Here is a 19,569-nt window from a genome sequence, read left to right on the forward strand (position 1 = left end):
TGTAATCATATTCAATTCAATAAAGTATCGTTATTGAGAAATTATTATTGAATCTTAAATCCAATAAACTAAGTTTCCAGGGCTATTTTGAGTAAACTTAAACTTTATGTAGAGACATAAACGTGGATCAAGTTCGAGTATATAGCATAAATAGTCTATAGTATACGAATAAGGTTGGACGTCTTATTTTGAGGACACTATGGATATAACCTGCTTTGAGTTAGTACAAACGAAGTGACCTTGAATCATTCATGTAGAGAAATGAAAGTGAGGACATCCTATGTAAAGAGTTTACATAAGACTAAACCTTGAAATAATCACTTTTACATTATAAGGTTGTTTACTATTTAAAAACTGACTATTTCAATTATTGATGACCTAAACAACTTAATCATAATCCTTAACTAACTATGAACTCCTATTCACATGAGATTATCCTTAGATTTGTAGAGGTGAGGGTAGCTCATTAGCACTGGCCCAATAAGCTTCCCATTTCAAGGGTAAGACTAGGTGCGTAGCTGGGGTCATAGGGTGCAAGATGAAATTCACTCTTACCGTTTTAGGGTTAGTAGCTAGGTTGTTTCCTTAAGGACTATATCCAAGTCTTAAACAAGGGGTCCCACCCTTTCATTTGCCCGAGAGGGAGTCGGTTCATAGTTAAACCTTAAACCAATTGTTCAATAGTGGATTAGTGGGACTTAAGGAGCAAGATGTAGTCTTAGGGGTAAAATGGTATTTTGACCTAGCCAAGGTTACGAACAACTTGTGATGGATTAAGTTACTGATCATTGTTTTATCAGATGGACACAAATATATCTATAGTGAAGGAAGTGTAACTACGAGATATTAGTGGAATGACTCGGTTAACGAATGTTGATTAGCTCGATCTTAAAAGAGTTTAGCGAGTTAATCTCGGATCGTTGAAGCCCATAATTTATAGGTCCATAAGTTTCTTTGTTCCCATGATGTATAGATCGTTGGAGCCCACGACTTTTGAAATTATCGAATGCTGATTAGCTCAGTCTTAACATAGTTGTCGGTTATTATTTTGGAGATAGAGCTTTATGTATAAATGAGATTTAAATATTAAAAATATGAATGCGGGTTCATGCATAGTTCCAAACCTTAAGGTAATAAGAAATTAGGGTTCAGGGTAAATTTACCTTTGTACCTTTCGAATTAATCATCCACTCCTTGATCACGAACTCATATCACCACTAGTAGTCACCTACTATCCTTCGGACTCAGAACCCGATTATGGGACCCTATGGGTGAAGGAATCGGGAGAGAGTAAAAAATGGAAATTGAGGAATTAAGTTTAGGGTTAAAAGTTTATTTTGGTGAAGAAATTGTTTTTTTTTTAGAAAAATAGAGAAAATGGATAATTTCAGCCTACTTTTAGAGAGTATGACCAACCCACTTTCAATTTGTAAAACCTAATTTATAAGAAAAAACCACGCAAAAATGCATGTTTGTTCTTCACCAAAATCCAACAACACATAACTCACTAACATTTAGTGGACTTATTTTCTTCACAGCAAGGTAAGACCTAGCCCACTTGAGTTAGTGGGATTATCCAACAAAATGTTGGATTTTCCTGTTAACTTTGGTCAAAGGGAAAAATGGTCATTTGGTCAAAAGTCAAACTTTGACTTTTCAAACCAAAATTCAATATTTTGACTCTTTATCATTTTATTCATCTTGACTAATTTCAACCTCCCGAGCATGAATTCATATTCATTATCTCAAAATTTAAATCACATTTGAATATATTGCTGGTCAAAGTTTGACATTTCAAAAATCAAAAGTAAAATGTTTGACTTTTTACATCTTTGACCATTTCCATCAATTCGATCTTCCAAATATGAACCCACATCCATATTCTTAATATTTTAATCTCATTTAAACATAGAGCTTTATCTCTAATCTGATAACCAACAACTATATCACATATACTTGTCGATTTTTCTCTCATCACCTAATTTGAACAATTCGACTCATTCCATCATACTGTTCTAAGTTTGTTCCATTTGAGCTAGCAGGGTAACCTAATGGACCTATAGATCATGGGTTCTAATGATCCGAGATTAACTCATTAAACATTTTTAAGACCGAGCTAATCATCATTTGTTAACTAACGAGTTATTCCATTAAAGTCTCATAGTTGCACTCTCCTCACTATAGATATATTTGTGTCCATATGATATAACCATGATTAGTAAATCCTTCACAGGTTGTTTGTAATCTCAGCTGGGTCAAACTACCGTTTTACCCCTAAGACTACATCTTTCTCCTTAAGTCTCACTAATCCACTATTAAATAATTAGTTTAAGGTCCAACATATAAACTGACTCCCTCTCGAGCCAATGAGAGGGTGCCCTTTGATCAAGACTTGGATACAGTATTTTAGGAAACAATCTATCTACTAACTCTGAAGTGGGTAGAAGTGAATTCTGTATTCCACGCTCTGCGCAAATTGATTCTCATCTTCATTAAATATAACACTTATTTCAAATAAATCCATGAAAATCGGACAAGCATATACAAGACATTAATTAAATATAACTTTTAATATTTACCTAAGTAATGACATGTATCATATTTATCTAATTTCATATATTTAATATATCAACATACATTAAATAACTCATGAACTAAATCATCATGCATTAATACCATATATTATAACATTTATAATATACTAAAAATGTATGAATATGCTTAAATATGGTAGATTTTATCTAAATGACATCCACAAAGCATTTAAATGTCAATTGAACTAATAAGTTTGGCTCCTATAATAAAATAAAGCTTAAAAAAATATTTATTAGCAAAATCTCTATTGTAAAACTACTTTTGCTGCCATAATGGAGCCGACTGCCTTGAATTGGTGTGAATTGACTAAGTTGGGTTGAACTCCTTACTAAGCCGAGTCGCAGAACTAACTCATTTATGGCGTGACTCAAAGCCATAATAGACCCACCTACCTACTGGGCTGAGAATCAAGTAAAGACATGTTCTTAGGACTATAATTTCATCAATGAGTTAGTTAAGTACTTTTATCGTTGATTGAAATTATGATAATCATACATCTAAGAGTCTTATGTCCAGATTAACTAATTCAAGATTAACCTTTTCTAATACATAATTAATAGAGAATTATGTTCATAGTCCTATCTGTCACACCCCATTCCGGAGTACCTCCTCACTAGGTCCGAGATGTAGCGTGAAGCTAATCACATCGTTCTTCTTCTAACAACACATGTCGATCTTATTTAACCTGCAACTCTTATCTAGATCCTTTATGACTTTATATTGGGCATGTGCCCTAGTTTATTATATTCATATGTTTATTTTACTCAATTGCATATGGTGGGTATTTAATTTATTTGATAAATTTGTGATGAACTAAAATAGCCTTGGAATTTTAGTTTATTGGATTTAAGATTATAGTATTCAATTTCTCAATAACGACTTTATTGAATAGAATATGATTACAAACTATGAACTTTAGGACATAAATTCCAACAATGATGGAAAGCATACAATTGCAACAGAAACAGGATCGGATAATTACTCTAATTACAACTAAACTAATTTTAGTAATTAACATGCTTTATGAGAACCCTAATTATATTAAAATAGGGATGAAAAAAAACTTGCCTTTGTAGCTTCCTGATACTTCAAAAACTCCTCACGAACACAATCCCATACCTCCACTAGAGTTTACCCACTAATCTCTAGATTTAGAATCGGGTTGTGGAACTCGTTCAATGAAGGAAAAAGAAAGAGAAAGGAGATGGAATTTAGAGGGTTGAGATCTAAAATATATTTCTCAAATTAAAAAAAACCAAAAGTCTTTTTCAATTTGAAAAGTAAGCTATTTATAAGCAAATTACATGCAAAATTTTGACTTTTTACCATTTTTCATCTTGACTAATTCCGATCTCCCGAGCATGAATTCATATTCATCTTTCTAAAATTAAAATCACATTTGATTATAAAGCCGGTCAAAATTTGACTTTTCAAGGTCAAAAGTCAACATTTTGACTTTTTGCAACTTTTATACTTCAATTAATTCCGAGCTTCCAAATATGAATATCTATTCATATTTTAAATATTTACATCACATTTAAGAATCAAGCTCTTGCTTAAAGCTATAACCGATGACTATATCATATATATACTTGTTGGTTTCTCTCTCTTTTACCTAATTCGAACAATTCGAATTATTCCAACATGTTGTTCTAAATTAATTTCGTATGAACTAGCAGGGGAACCTAATGAACCTATAGATCATGGACTCCAATGATCCGAGATTAACTGGCTAAATCCTTTTAGACCAAACTAATCAACATTCGTTAACTAACGAGTCATTCTACTAAAGTCTCGTAGTTGCACTCCCCTCACTATAGATATATTTATGTCCATCTGATATAACTATGATCAGTAAGTTAATCCTTCACAAGTTGTTCATAACCTCGGCTGGGTCAAAATATCGTTTTACCTTCGAGGCTACATCTTATTCCTTAAGTCCCACTGATCCACTATTGAACATTTGGTTTAAAGTCCAACCTATAAACCAAACTTGTTCTTTAAGTGCCAATGATTCGCTGTTGTACAATTAGTTTAAGGTGCAATCTATAATTCGAATCCCTCTCGAGTCAATGAGAGGGTGGGACCCCTTGTTCAAGACTTGGATTTAGTTCTTAAGAGAACAACCTATCTACTAACCCTAAAACGGGTATAAGTGAATTTCGTCTTACACCATATGTCCTTAGGCATTCACCTGGTCTTACCCCTGAAATGGGAGGCTTATTGGGTCAATGTCATTGAGTTACCCTCACCTATGCAAATCTAAGGATAATTCGGTGTGAACAGAAGTTCATAGTTAGCTTTGGATTAAGATTAAGTTACCTAGGTTATCATAATCAAACAATCAGTTTTATATAGTCAACGATGTTATAACTTAAAATCGACTATTTCATGATTTCAATCTTAAGTAAACTCTTTACATAAGATGCCTGCACTTCCATGTCTATACATGAATGATTCAGGATCACCTTGTTTGTACTAACTACAAAGCAGGCTGTATCCATAGTGTTCCTAGAATAAGGCGCCCAACCTTATTCATACACTATAGACTGTTTGGGCTATATACTCGAACTTAATCCACGTTTATGTCTCCACATAAATTTCAAGTCTACACTAGATAGCCTTTAGACCTTAGTTTGATTGATTTAAGACTATAGTATTTAAATTTCACTAATAAGTTGTAACGACCCAACTCTTTATACTAAGCTGAGGTCATTACTAAAAAGAAACAATGACAAGAGACACTTTTTGAAACGAGGGAAGAATAAATTTTTATTAAAAACGGAATATTAAAACACTGAAACATAAACGCGGAAGCAAAACTGAGTCCCCATATAGCATGTCACGGATCCTTCTCTATCGCTCGCCAGCTTTCCTCTACCTTTACCTTCGCCTGAAATGTTAAACATAGAAAGAGTGAGTATAAACATATACTCAGTAAGGGACCTACTACTAGTCCCGCTAGGTGTCTGTTAACTTTCCATTAGAGTCCCGTAAATGGTACCCAAGAACTGGCACGTTCCCGAACACGTGCAACATGCGCTCCCGTAGGAACGAAATCTGGTCTTCGGCGTCTCGAGGGAGCACCTAGAACATACTGGTCTGTAGCGAACCCGGATGAAACAATAAGACTATCGGGCTGCGAGGATCCCGTCGAATCACTCGAATCATATCTATATCCATGCTAGACTGGCAGTCCCGTCGGACTACGCAATCCTAAATAGGTGGTGATCCCGAAGGACACCCATGCAGGTACGACTCTAATAGACAAAGTTAACAGAACACCCTATCCATAACATGTAGTACAACATAACATCATAACATGACATGAATATTAATCTTAACGTCCTTGATCATGTGATTAATATATCATGCATTAACAATCATCAACATCAATCTACCAATCATTAACATAACATCAGTCATCATCATCAATCATCAACATAATAATCTCAGTCATCATCATCAACATCAATACAATGACAGTCATTATCAATAGCATCAAGTTATGCATTTTAGCTACCATCAATGCATAATCATAATTACATGCGGTCTCTTAAATTCAGTTCGAAGGTCTAGTAGGAGAATCTCTTACTTGGAGATTTTAGCCAAACAAGGTACTCCCTAGTTGACAGTAAAAATTCTCCAATTAACTTGTCCTAATCATAAAAGGAAAACTTAGTATCTTAATTAATGAAATTAGCAATTGGCTAACATCCAAAAATCCTCCCAAATTAATTAACTTTCTAAAAATTGGGGTTGAAACCAATTCAACCTGATTGGGAAAAATCCAAGATGTAGATCTTAAAAAGTTTAGCCAATTGAACCTTTACAGAAACCCCAAATAGATCCAAAATTAAATTAATAAAATATTAATTTAATTTCATTGGCTTACCAAGGTTCCTCAAATGGAGGTTGGAAAATCCTCTCATCCTTGATGAAAAAATTCATCACTTTAAATCCTCAAACTTCCAAAGAGACCAATCTTAACTTCAACTGATGAGGCGGCGGCGACAACAAAGGGTTATCTTAGAGAAGAAGATGAAGAACTTTTTTTTTCCTTTACTTTCTAACTTAAGCATTCCAATGCTATTTATAGATCCAAATAACAACAATAATATTTATTATTATTATTTCCTTTTCCTTTTCCTTTTAGGATATATATATAATACCAAAAAATATACATATATTTTTATTCCCATTATCTTTCCTAAATAAATGCCTTAATCTTAGGCATTTATAACCATTAATAATAATAATAATAATACTTCTTTATTATTATTATTTTCCTCTCACCAAAATCTACAATAAATATATATTTATTTAAACCATTATTATCTCTTATAAATAAATATATATATTTCTCGTCCAATCAAATCAACCATCTCTCTCCTCATGGATTATCTTCTTTTTCAAACAAATATAATTATATTCCATCATATAATTAACTTCACTTTTCCAAATTATTAATTAAATATATATATCCACGTATATATACTCAATTAAATCCAATTCCATCAAAACCAACTTTTCCCTCCAAAATCTCAAATTAACTTAAGTCCTCAATTAATTTAATCAATCAAATCTTTTCTAATAAATCACTTATAACTTCCAACATGAATTATCTTAACCCAACCATAACAACTTCACTTCAGAATTAATATTTATCTTTCTACAGAATAATTAATTATTTCCCACAATAATTAATTATTATTTATCTTTCTCCAAAATAATTAATTATCTTCCACAATAATTAATTATTATTTATCTTCTCAAAAATAATTTATCTTCCACAATAATTAATTATTGTTTATCTTTCTCCAAAGTAATTAATTATCTTTCACAATAATTAATTATTGTTTATCTTTCTCCAAAGTAATTAATTATCCTTTTACAAATAATTATATTTTCCCAAAATATAATTATTTTACTTTTTCTCCTTTAATAAATATCCTTTCTCCAAAATACAACTATCTTTTCCTTAAATAATTATATTTCAACAAATATAATTATCTTTTCCTTTAACATAATAATTATATATATATTTCCACGTATACATATAATTATCAAATCTCCAACAAACTTTCCACCCTACGGTTTAATTAAATAACGTCCATAATTATTTAATTAAATTCAACTTCAACAACACTAAAAATCCACAACTTTACTTAATCCTCTTAACCTACCATTTAATAAAAACTCAACAAACACCACGTGTCAAAACCTCTAATTCATTAAATATTCATCCAATAAATATTTAATTAATTTTAATTCCCACATAAATCCAATAATTCTCATTAAATGAATTCCAAATAACGCCCAATAGATTAAATCTAATTAAACAAAATTAAGATAATTAACTCCAAAATTATCTTAATTTTTGGGGCGTTACATAAGTACTTAATAACCACTTTATTGAATATAATATAATTTAACTACAAACTTCAAGGTTTAGGATGTAAGTTCCAAAATAGAGTAGGGGAAGACCCTTGTTCTCTAGCTTAGGAATTTTTGAAACAATGTAATTTTTGAAGATTTTTTCCTAACATGATCTTATATCTTGGTAATGGTTTTCTTTTCTAATTTAAGTGTTTTATGATTGTATTCTCTCTTGTATGTCTGACAAACAACTCAGGATTATGTGATTGAATGTTTTTTTTATTAGCTTATAATACGTGGCATGAAAATTATAGGTTAATCTTATAGAAGCCTGCAGTTAGATAGGCTTGCTATTGGTTGTCTATAACAAATTGTGCTTTGTCAAATGGACCTAGGGAAAACCATATTGAATGATTGATTGATGGTGAAATTCGAGCATTTATTTTAGCATAATTCTTAGAGCATAATACGATTGGTCAAGCATGTTAGGTGCAAGTTTCGACTTGGAATGTTTAGCTAGTTTGGTAACTAGGACCGTCGATTGAGGTCTCGATTGATCAGGATGGGTATAAACAAGAAGCATAATTTTTATTTTAAGCATTTTAATGAACAAAGTTGCATTGATTCATTCCAATTCCCTAAGTAAAGTGTTTTCTTTAACTGCATTTCTATTTTACATTTCTGCATTTTACTTTCTTGCTTTCATTTATCTTTCTCTCCATACTAAACCTTTCATTTACCACTTTAACTAAATCTAAGCTTAATTGAACTTACCTTTCATGCATTTCTATGGTTTGACTCTAGACTTGCCGAAATTGTTATGTTTTCTTTGTAGTAGTTATTGAGTTTAGTGAATTATAAATTTTTATTTGATTGACTGAAGAGAGGTTTATCACTACAAGAAATCAGGGGATTTTTGATGCACAAAACGGCGTCGGAAGAAAGTATGTCGGGACAGACACCTTTGCCTGATGCCGTGTTGCACACGTTGGAAAATGGCGAACACATTATTTTAATATTACCTTTTCCCGACGAAGTGCATGGGACATTGGGAAACAAGACGCCATTCCTGGTGACTAGGTCTAGAGAGTTGGAAATAGTTTGCAATAAAATAAAATACATATCTTATCTTGACGCCCCATGCTTGTTATCAGGAATGGACACCCCTATTCTCAACGGCATTCGTCATGCGTCAAAAATAGTTAAATTCATTTCTGACGTTGTGCGAAGACCGTCAAAAAATATTCGAACATTAATTATGTTAGATCAAGATTCTCAATGTCCCATGCATGGCGTCGAGAATGGTTTTATCTATTCCCAATGCCATTAGTGATTCATCAGAAATGTTCCTGACTATTCCCAACGAATTACTAATGGCGTCGGGAATAGGGGTATCTCTTGAAATTTTCTTGGTGCATTAGGAGTTCCCTTATTTATACTCGTTTCAGTTCTATAATTCACAAAACCGAAAACGAAGAGGAAACGAGAGAGTGGAATGGAAAGAGAAGAAACAAAGAGAACCTCGCCGCTGTGCCACTGCTGCTTCTCATCCCTATTGGGTAAGTTCAAATCCTTTAATGTTAGTTTTACTTAGGTTAGATTGGGTTAGTATGTTTAGAGTTTTGTTTTCTGAAGTTAGTTTAAGATTTCAATGGTGAATTAGTTTTAGGATATTATTTAGGAATGGATTTTGGTTTTTGAAGTTGAAAATTTTAATGTGGCTTGAAAATTTGAAGGAGAGGTTATTGAGGGGGGGGGGGGTTAATTGAATATTTGAAGGAGATGGGTTGAGAATTAGGAGTGGGGTTTAAGATGAAATTTTGAGAGGGGGGGGGGGGCGAGGGTTATTATTGTTTTAAAAATTTGGTTGAGATTCGTTTTGGCTATCCTACATTTATGATAGCCTTTAGTTCAATTTTAGTTTTTTTTTTTATTTCTTAGTAGTTTTAAAATACCATAATCTCAAGTTAATCCTTCACAGATTGTCCGTAATCTCAGCTGGATCAAAATACCATTTTACCTTCGAGATTACATCTTGTTTCTTAAGTCTCATTGATCCATTACTGTACAATTGGTTTAAGGTGCGACCTATAATTCGAATCCCTCTCGGGTCAATGAAAAGGTGGGGCCCCTTGTTCATGACTTGGATTTAGTTCTTAAGGGAACAACCTATCTACTAACCCTAAAACGGGTATGAGTGAATTGTGTCTTACACCAAATGTCCTTAGCCATCCACCCGGTCTTATCACTGAATTGGGAAGCTTATTGGGTCAGCGCCGTTAAGTTGCTCTCACCTATGTAAATTTAAGGATAATTTTGTGTGAACAAAAGTTCATAGTTAGCTGAGGATTAAGATTAAGTTACCTAGGTCATCATAATTGAAACAATCAATTTTATATAGTCAACGATGTTATAACTTAGAAGTTACTATTTCATGGTTTCAGTCTTATGTAAACTCTTTATATAGGATGCCCCCACTCCATGAACGATTCATGATCAACTTGTTTGTACTAACTATAAAGCGGACCACATCCATAGTGTTCTCAAAATAAGACGCCCAACCTTATTCATACACTATATACCGTTTGGACTATATACTTGAACTTGATCCACATTTATGTCTCTACATAAAGTTCAAGTCTACACTAGATAGCCTCAAGACCTTAGTTTATTGGATTCCAGATTATAGTATTCTATCTTTACTAATAAGTTCTTAATACCTACTTTATTGAATAGAATGTAATTTAAATTACAAATTACGAGTTTTAGGACATAAATTCCAACAAACTTCCACTTGGATTAAAACTCTAGTGTGAAAAAACAATATTGAATTAAACATATCAATACAATAAACTAGCATACACCCAAACATTCTCCCACTTGTCCTAGTGCACAAACTGCATAGACCTAAACTATTTAGGTGACCTTGAAACACTTTAGCCATGAAGGACTTTGTAAACCAAACAACCACGATTTGCCCAACAAGTATCAGGGTTACTACAATGTCAATATGATGTACAATTACCCAGATAAGGTAGTACAATTTAACTTTACGCTTCTTCACACTACTGCTCCTCTATATAGAGTGATACTGATTTCGTGGTAGATTTTGTAGCATCTTTAGAAATCAGAATCATTGTATCGATTAAGGATTAAATCCTTATCATTATATACAAACACATAGTCTTTTGATTTCTTAAACTGTTTTAGAATATACTGAACGATAATCCATTCCTTTTGGAGTTCTACATTTTATATATTGACAACATTTTGTCTATATAAGATGCTTGAGATTGGCTAGTATTCTGATCTCGTGGTTCCGAACAATTTGGATCTTGAGAACACATTGCACATTTTGAAATCTTTTATTTCAAATTGCATAGCTAGCCATTTCTTGACGCCAGTTAGATAATCTACATCATTCATTGTTTGTTCTTAAGTCAATGGATCCTCTTAAACCATCATTAAGTATGGTTATTTAGTTTTCAATAAAATCAGGTAATGGTCAAGCTGATGAAAAACCCTCATACTACTTCGAGGCACTCTCAACTCATGAGAAGGATGTGCCTAACCAGATTCACTAGTTTTATTAACTACTTTAGTGGATGAACTAGTTTTATAATGTCTTTTCAAATCATATTCAATATTAATTTACTATATGGTTTGATGATTAATGATGAAGTTTTATTCTAAGAATGTGGTCTTTGTCGATGCAAATTTCTTATTTTCTTGAGGATCAAAAGAGCTCCAATTATAGAACGAACCAAGTCCAACAAGGTCTGGTTTCTTCTTTCTGATACACTGTTCTGCTTAAGCGTACTAGATGTAGAGAGTTATGATTGGATTTTGTGCTCTATCATGTATTCTAGGAATCTTAAGACCACATACTCTCCACCTTGATCTGATCATAGTGTCTTTATATTTTTACGTAATTGTTTCTCAACTTCAGTCTTATATTCTTTAAACTTTTCAAGAGAATCAGACTTAGGATGCAATAGGTAAATATGACCAAGCCTTGAATAATCATCAACAAAATTGATGAAATATTCATACCCTCCTTGAACTTTGACATTCATAGTTCCACAAAGGTCCAAATGTTCAAGCTCACAAGTATTTTGGCTCTAAGACCTTTTCGGCAAAAGATCTCTAAGTCATTATTCCTTTTAAGATAAGACTCACATGAAGGTAAAGAGTTATCCTCTAACAAATTTAGAAGTCTACTCCTAACCAATATCCCAATTGCATTGAGATTTATGTGATTGAATTTAAGTACCATATATAGGTATTAGAACTTTTTGTCTGTTGTTCTAAACATTTCAGTATTAAAGACAAATTCTGCTTTAATTGGTCTTAATTTATATGAGTTGTTATAGTAGAACAAATCTGAATACACTTTCTAAAAAAAATGAACACTTCATTTCAAAATATATTCTGTACATTTGTTCTGAAATACAAGAAATATATATTAAATTTCTCAACTTTTAAGAATAGTACAAAATAATGTTAAGTATGAGATATATTTTTAAACAACTTCAGATCTCTCACTTCTTTAACCGAGACACCTCTTTTGTTTCAAACTTTAAGAATGATCCCATCTTCTACAAGCTTTTCTAGAACTAGTTTCCTGAAAAAAGAAGTAAATATATTTAGTAGTCTCCTGAATCTAGTATTCAGGTTGAAGTATCATATTCCACTAAGCACATTTCAACAACTAGTAAATCATATTTACCTTGTGCTTCCTTCTTAGCTTTCTTCTGAGCAAGGTACTTTGCATTTTCTCAACCAAGCCCGTTTTGGTTGCAATGGTAGTATTTACCTTTAGCAACTTTCTTATAACGACCCAACTTTTCGGACTAAGCTGAGGTCACTACTCAGTACTAAGACTCGACCCCAAAACACAAAAAAACTCATAAAGGACCGGTTACGATTCATTAAAAACGTTAGAAATATTACAAAAGCAGTTTCGGGCCCTATTTTAAATCACAGTCACGAGAGTTTCAAATACAATACTTAAGTCATCAAACTCAAATCACAAAACCAAATATCCTAACAAAATATATCAGCGGAAGCATAAAGAAAACCAGACGCGTCCATATGGCCTTCACGCATCCTTCTTGCCCCTCGTCGGTCTGCCCCTCGCTGTACCCTTACCTGAAAAGTTAAAGAAGAGAAAGGGTGAGTATAAAATATATCCAGTAAGGGACCCACTACTGGGCCCGTTAGGGAACAACAGTTAACTTTCTTTTCAGGGGTACCCTACATAACAGTCTAGTGGTTCCGTAGAACGCACATATCAGTCTCGTGATCCCGAAGGATGCACGTATCAGTCTAGTGATCCCGAAAGATACACCTATTAGTCTAGTGATCCCGAGGGATGCACATATCAGTCTAGTGCTCCCGAAGGATGCACATATCAGTCTAGTGCTCCCGAAGGATGCACACATCAGTCTAGTGCTCCTGAAGGATGCACATATCAGTCTAGTGCTCCCGAAGGATACACCTATCCGTAAGGTACACTACCCCATAGATGAAGCTAACCGTTACCCCTCAGTCCATACTAAACCGTCTACAACAGTCACACTCCGACAACATTCATATTACAAATTCGCCATAGGCTTTGCCAGCCAGATAGTATAGGTTTAAACAACTACATCCTCAGTTGCTATATGCGTTTCCAATTTACACACCAATGTGATATTCCTTAGATCCAGTCAACTAGTCAAATCAGAATCGGACTCATAGTCCTTCCACGACAACACTCCATGATCAACATCCAGACAATAGACTACCACACACCTAACCTTAAGATTGTAAAGTCCATCAGCATACAATTCCAGTCCACAACGTAGCCCATTAACATAACTACAATATACAGAACATCCGGGCATCGGTGTCTATCCGTAAACAACTCCTTACACCCGATGGTACACAAGCTACAACTAGCGGTCACGTTACATTTACATCAGACAAGAGCATAGCAACGATACTTAAAAGTCAAACATACATCCATTTATGCAGTACAGTTATTAACGTGTAATCCCCTGTGGATTACTACGTTTCCAGCCTCGATCCGGGGTCCAGTAGTAGGAAAACCCTTACCTGATACTTGGTTATGCCCCTCGATCGAGTCCACGCTCAACAGATCCACCTAAACGAAAACACAAGGGTTTAAACGATGACACCAGTAAAAGTCACCTTTTTAAATCATTCGGAACAACAACGTCGGCTTACCCGAGTAAAGGGAGCTATTCCCAAATGAACTTGTCGTGGGACCGTGAACTTGAGCGTCAAACCCCTATTACCTTCAAGGAACGAAAGATAGGACCCATTCTTACTCCAATATTCAAACTCGAAACGGTTATAGCAACATTGGGTAAATTACCAAAATGATCCTTACCGAAGACTCACCGTGACCCGAAGTGGAGGGAGAAAAAATATGGCTTAGGTGGCTCGGCTCGGCTTGGCTCACCCTCGGCTCGGCTCGGCTCACCCTCGGCTCGGCGCGGCTCACCCTCGGCTTGGCTCGGCTCACGGCTCGGCTCGCGGCTCAACTTGGCTTGACTCGGCTCGCGGCTCACCCTCGGCTCGGCGCGGCTCACCCTCGGCTTGGCTCGGCTCGCGACTCGACTCGCGACTCGGCTTGGTCTTCGGGTCGGGTCGGCTTGGATTCGCGATTCGGGTCGGGTCGGCGTTCGACGATCGGGATAATTCGCAGCTTATAGGCGTTCGACGACCGGCCCTGCTTCAACGCGGCAGACGACCGAAGGAGAGGCGCACGCCGATTGCTGGCGTCGTGAGCCCGAGAGGAGATCAGAAATGGTCGGGGGTTGCGGCGGACGAAACGTTGAAGCTGACAAACCTTGACGACGAAGACGGAGACGCGACGGAGGAGAAGAGGCGAAGACGGCCGGCAGCAGTCGTCGGGTGAAGGACGGAGAGGGAGAAAGCACTGGAAATGGGCAGCGGCGGCGCGAGGAAGAAGAAGACGAAGTGGATGAAGGGGGGGGACGCGCGCGCGTTCTTTAGGGTTTGAATAATAATAAAAAATTAATATATATATATATATATATATATTAAATAAAAATAAATAAAATAATAATAATAATAATAATATAAATAATAATAAAATATTTAATAATAATAAAATTAATATTAGATAATAATAATATTATTAATTTATAATAATAATATTACTATTAAATTATAATAATAATACTAATATTAAATAATAATAATAATATTAATATTAAATTATAATAATAAAAATAAATAATAATAATAATAATATAATTAATATTATTATATCAATTTACCCAAATATTAAATTTAAGGAAAATCATATCCCTAAATTTCTTTTTCTACCCTCTTCGAAGGAAACCGAGAATTTACACCAAAATTTTAAATTTCCGAAAAATTTACACAAAACGATAAAAGTTTACCTCGAAATTTTGGGACGTTACATTTCTTTCCCTTAGTATTCTTGAAAGTCTTCCCCTTTCCCTTCTTCTTCATTTGTGAAGGTCCAACTTTAGTTTTAGAGGACGATCGTCCCATAAACGTTTTCTCTATGGTTGCAACATTTGCTTCCACTTCCTTCCCCTTACCTATAGTAAGGTTGTAATCGCTGGAGCTCATTTAAAAGGGTGGGTAGGGTGAACTCTATTTTATTCAAAGACGTGTTTGTCTGAAATGGTACAAAACTCTTCGAAAAAGATTGTAAAGTAAAGCTCACTTGATTTGCCTCATTGATGGCACCACCATTTACTTCGGCGATGTTGAAGTGCATCATCATGTCCCGGACATGTTCTCTAACAGAGGTTTCCTCTTTCATTCGTTTAGTGTAAATTTATTTGATTGCCTTATGTCTTAGGGACCATTGTGGTTGCCCAAACATTTCCCTTAATGGATCCATAATCTCTTTAGCCGTGGCTAAAGATTCATGTTTTTTTGCCAAAATATCAGACATCCTGGCAAGAATATAGACACAGACCTTTTCATTAGCCTTTACCCATCGATCATATGCTTCTCGAACATTTTGGTTAGCATTTGAGGTCGGGGCTTGAGGACGTTCCTCAGTTAAGATGAACCTTAAATCATCTATGACTAGTATTGTATTTAGGTTTGATTTCCAAGTTGCATAATTGTCGACGTTAAGTTTTTCAGAAGCTAAGAGTTGTACTATTGAGCTATTCATGCTAAAAAATAAAACATACTCTATTTAGTGAAAAACTACAATCCTTTAAGAACCAATTAACTTAACAAATTCTAATAATGTACCCATCATTATTATGTTTTACAACGATATTTCAAAAGTTTAGAATAACCTCTATCGAAGAGTAGTCGATTACTCCTATTTTGAACCAGGACAATCTTGACCAAATGTTAACTCCTGAATATCTCATATTCGCATAACACATAGTTACCGCTACTTCGATCGAGAAAATACTAACAACTTAGTAATTCTTGGAAGTGTAATCATCTATTTTTGGATCTTAGGATAAGAATCATTATGCTCCCAAAAGTAGAAAGTCAATATGAAAACCGCTCAAAGAGACCCTATTCAATAAGAAGTTTGCAGTGTTCTGAATCCTATAATACAACCTTCTGAAGGGAACATCGCTCCACAACAGACAAGCAGGTACATTATAGGAATCTCATGGCACGACCTAATGGAAGAGACCATGGAATGTGTTGTCACATATCCTTCACCCACTTACTATGAACTACTTCCCTTATTCACTTTGATATTGATCCATGCAGACACTCTCTAAAGGGAGCCCGCTCCTATGCACGACCCAAAGCCCTACATAGACTTCACGATGAACTCTTAGGGACGTTGGAGCTAAAAGTACGCTACTTTTCTCTAGCTGAAGTGTTCTAAGAAAGTTTTAAAGGGTACTCATAAAAATAGGATCATATTTAGGCTAACTTAAACACATTCTATGTCTAGGTGAAACATCCGACATTCCATCATACCAGATTTTAACCTACAATGTTTAAGTGATAAACCAGTTTTATTACCTCACATCTCTCACTACTCATAAAACTAGGTTAACTAAGCTCAAGAAATGATTATGATCTCTAGGTAGCAGGTGTTCCGTAAACTATCAACTTAAGAACCTCCAACCTTATTAGTTATCTTATCTAACTAGTTGACGAGATCGAATCAGGTGAGCCGCTTGTAACCAATTTTACAAGTTATCAACCTAATTCTATGAAAAAAATTGGTTGATATGTTTTTAACCTAGGTGAGCATACAACTTATCTTTGTTATAGATTTTAAAAGTCTAATTCATTTTATACACTTTTAAAAACTTTAGACAAACATATAACATACATCTAACAATATATAACCATTATATAAACAAATTAATTAATATGGATTTTTTGATTTATTTAACTTTTAACTAAATCATATTTAATTTAATTAAATAAAGGGGTTTTTTCAATAATATAACAAAGCGGAAAATTATTTACACTCTATAGAACAATTTCAAAAATGGAAAAAGCCCATAGGCCCACAATGCGAAATACAAAAAATATCCCAATAAATGGCGATTAGTCGACCACGCGCGCGATTAATGTTTTATTAAATGATTATTATACGCAATTGTATAGAATAAGATACAATTGATATATGATGTTGCAAATTACCAAACATATAAATAATCAAATAATAAATGTTAAAACGATAACGAAAGACTTTAGATATAAATGATCATGTAGATTATCTATAATGATCATCACATATGTACGTCTGATCATGTATCTAAGTATAAACGATCAGCATATGCGATCGTATAAACAAAGAAAGAAGTCATACACGATCTTGTAAATTACCATACATATAAATGATAAGGTAATAAAGGGTAAACGATGATGAAAAAGTTTAGATGTAGACGATCATGTAAAGTAGCTTCAATGATCCTATATGTAAGTATAAACGATCGTTTAGAGAAACTAGCTCTAATCACTCATAATTACAAAAATACCATCAAAACCAAGGCGCTATAAAAAAGGAGAAGGCACTTGGTCAGACTTTTCATCTTCTTTACAATCATTCATCTTCTTCCCTACATTTTTGTTGTTCATCTTCTTCGTCAATCATTTATTTCCTCGTAACTACTTCATCAGAACTACAAAAATTCTTCTTCAGCAATCATTCTTTACTTTCGGTTGTTCGAAAATCTGTTTTCGGCATTAATCTATATTTTGTTTCCACAATCAAATCTATCTCCATCTATTTAGATCGATCTCAATCATCTATCTTTATCTATCACAATCTATCTCACATACAAAGATGTCTGAATCTATATTCATTATATATATTTCATTGAATAATCATAATTATTTTTCTTTGTAACATATCACTGACATTTTTTTAATAAATAAATGGTAAGCAAGAAGCATCAAGTAGCAAATCAATGAAATTTAAAGGAAATGCAGAAGAAAGAACAATTAAGAAAGAAAAAGAAATGAAGGTAACAAACTAGAATGTGAATATCTGTCTGTATTCTATATTTGTGTATCTTTGTTTGAATAGTGCTGTGCATTTATGAATTTGTTAAAACTAGCCCTTATTTAACTGTTTATTATGTCTTTGAACAGGTGAAACACTATCCAAATGACATTATTATAGAAGATGAACAAAAAAATTTTAAAATTACTGTATACTATAGAAACATTAAATCAGATCAAATTAAAAATAGACCAAAGAATTCTTTCTCGAGTTTTGATGAACAACCCTTTTGGCCAGTCTTTAACATTAAAGTGGCCAAAATGACAACACAATTCCTGAATTTCTTAATAAGGAAGAAATGCAATACAATAAAACCAATGTCTTTGCTTTCAACTTTAATGGACATATAGAAAGAATTTGAGCTGAAAGAATTTTGTTTGGTGACTAAATTAAAAGGCAACAAATTCTCAGAATTAAATCTAGAAAAAAGAAAATAAAATGGTTTGAAAAATGCCCTTTTCCATCATGAAAACTTTATAACAAGAAGAGATATAGAAAAAACTTTCAAAGCATTACACAACGAAAAAGATTGATTGAAAGAAAAAACTAGTTAACCTTTATATCTTAGAAGTGTTTTTAATTTCCAAGCAACAACACAACCATATAAATCTCCCACATCTAGACATATTGGATCATGAAGAAACCTTCAAAGACTATCCATGGGGAAGGTTATCATACATCCTAACATATCAATTCTTAAAAAAAGCATCATATAGCGACAAGGATGCTGTATACCTTCAAGGATTTCCTTTAGCTTTAGTCTATTAGGCTTTTGAGACAATACCAAGACTTTCCAATTTAGATGTTGGGTTTGGAAGAAAGCTTGGAATTGAAGGGCCAACAATTGTGACATGGGAATGTTTGGATACAAGTGATTGGAAGACTCTAAACATGATCATTTTTTAATATGAGAATGTAAGTAAATTTAGAGCATGCTTTATATATGTCTGTCTAGATAGACAATAGAATTTTTTTATGCATGTCTATCTGGAATAGATGATGATATAAATCTGTTACTGTTTATCAATACATTTGCTATTTTTCACTAATAATCTAATATCATTTTATTTCTCGTT

The 19,569-nt window shown here is 33.7% G+C and overlaps 1 long non-coding RNA gene across 1 annotated transcript; it reads right to left on the reverse strand.

Moving 5' to 3' along the window:
• Positions 1-12,956: 12,956 nt before the first annotated feature.
• Positions 12,957-14,399, reverse strand: LOC127150091 (uncharacterized). The gene is made up of 4 exons (XR_007822091.1): positions 14,372-14,399; positions 14,206-14,276; positions 14,074-14,122; positions 12,957-13,125 (listed from the first exon to the last, which is right to left on the reverse strand). It is a non-coding gene; the product is annotated as an uncharacterized LOC127150091 (long non-coding RNA).
• Positions 14,400-19,569: the final 5,170 nt, after the last annotated feature.

This window comes from Cucumis melo, chromosome 6 (assembly GCF_025177605.1).
Source record: "Cucumis melo cultivar AY chromosome 6, USDA_Cmelo_AY_1.0, whole genome shotgun sequence".
NCBI classification, from domain to species: Eukaryota; Viridiplantae; Streptophyta; class Magnoliopsida; order Cucurbitales; family Cucurbitaceae; genus Cucumis; species Cucumis melo.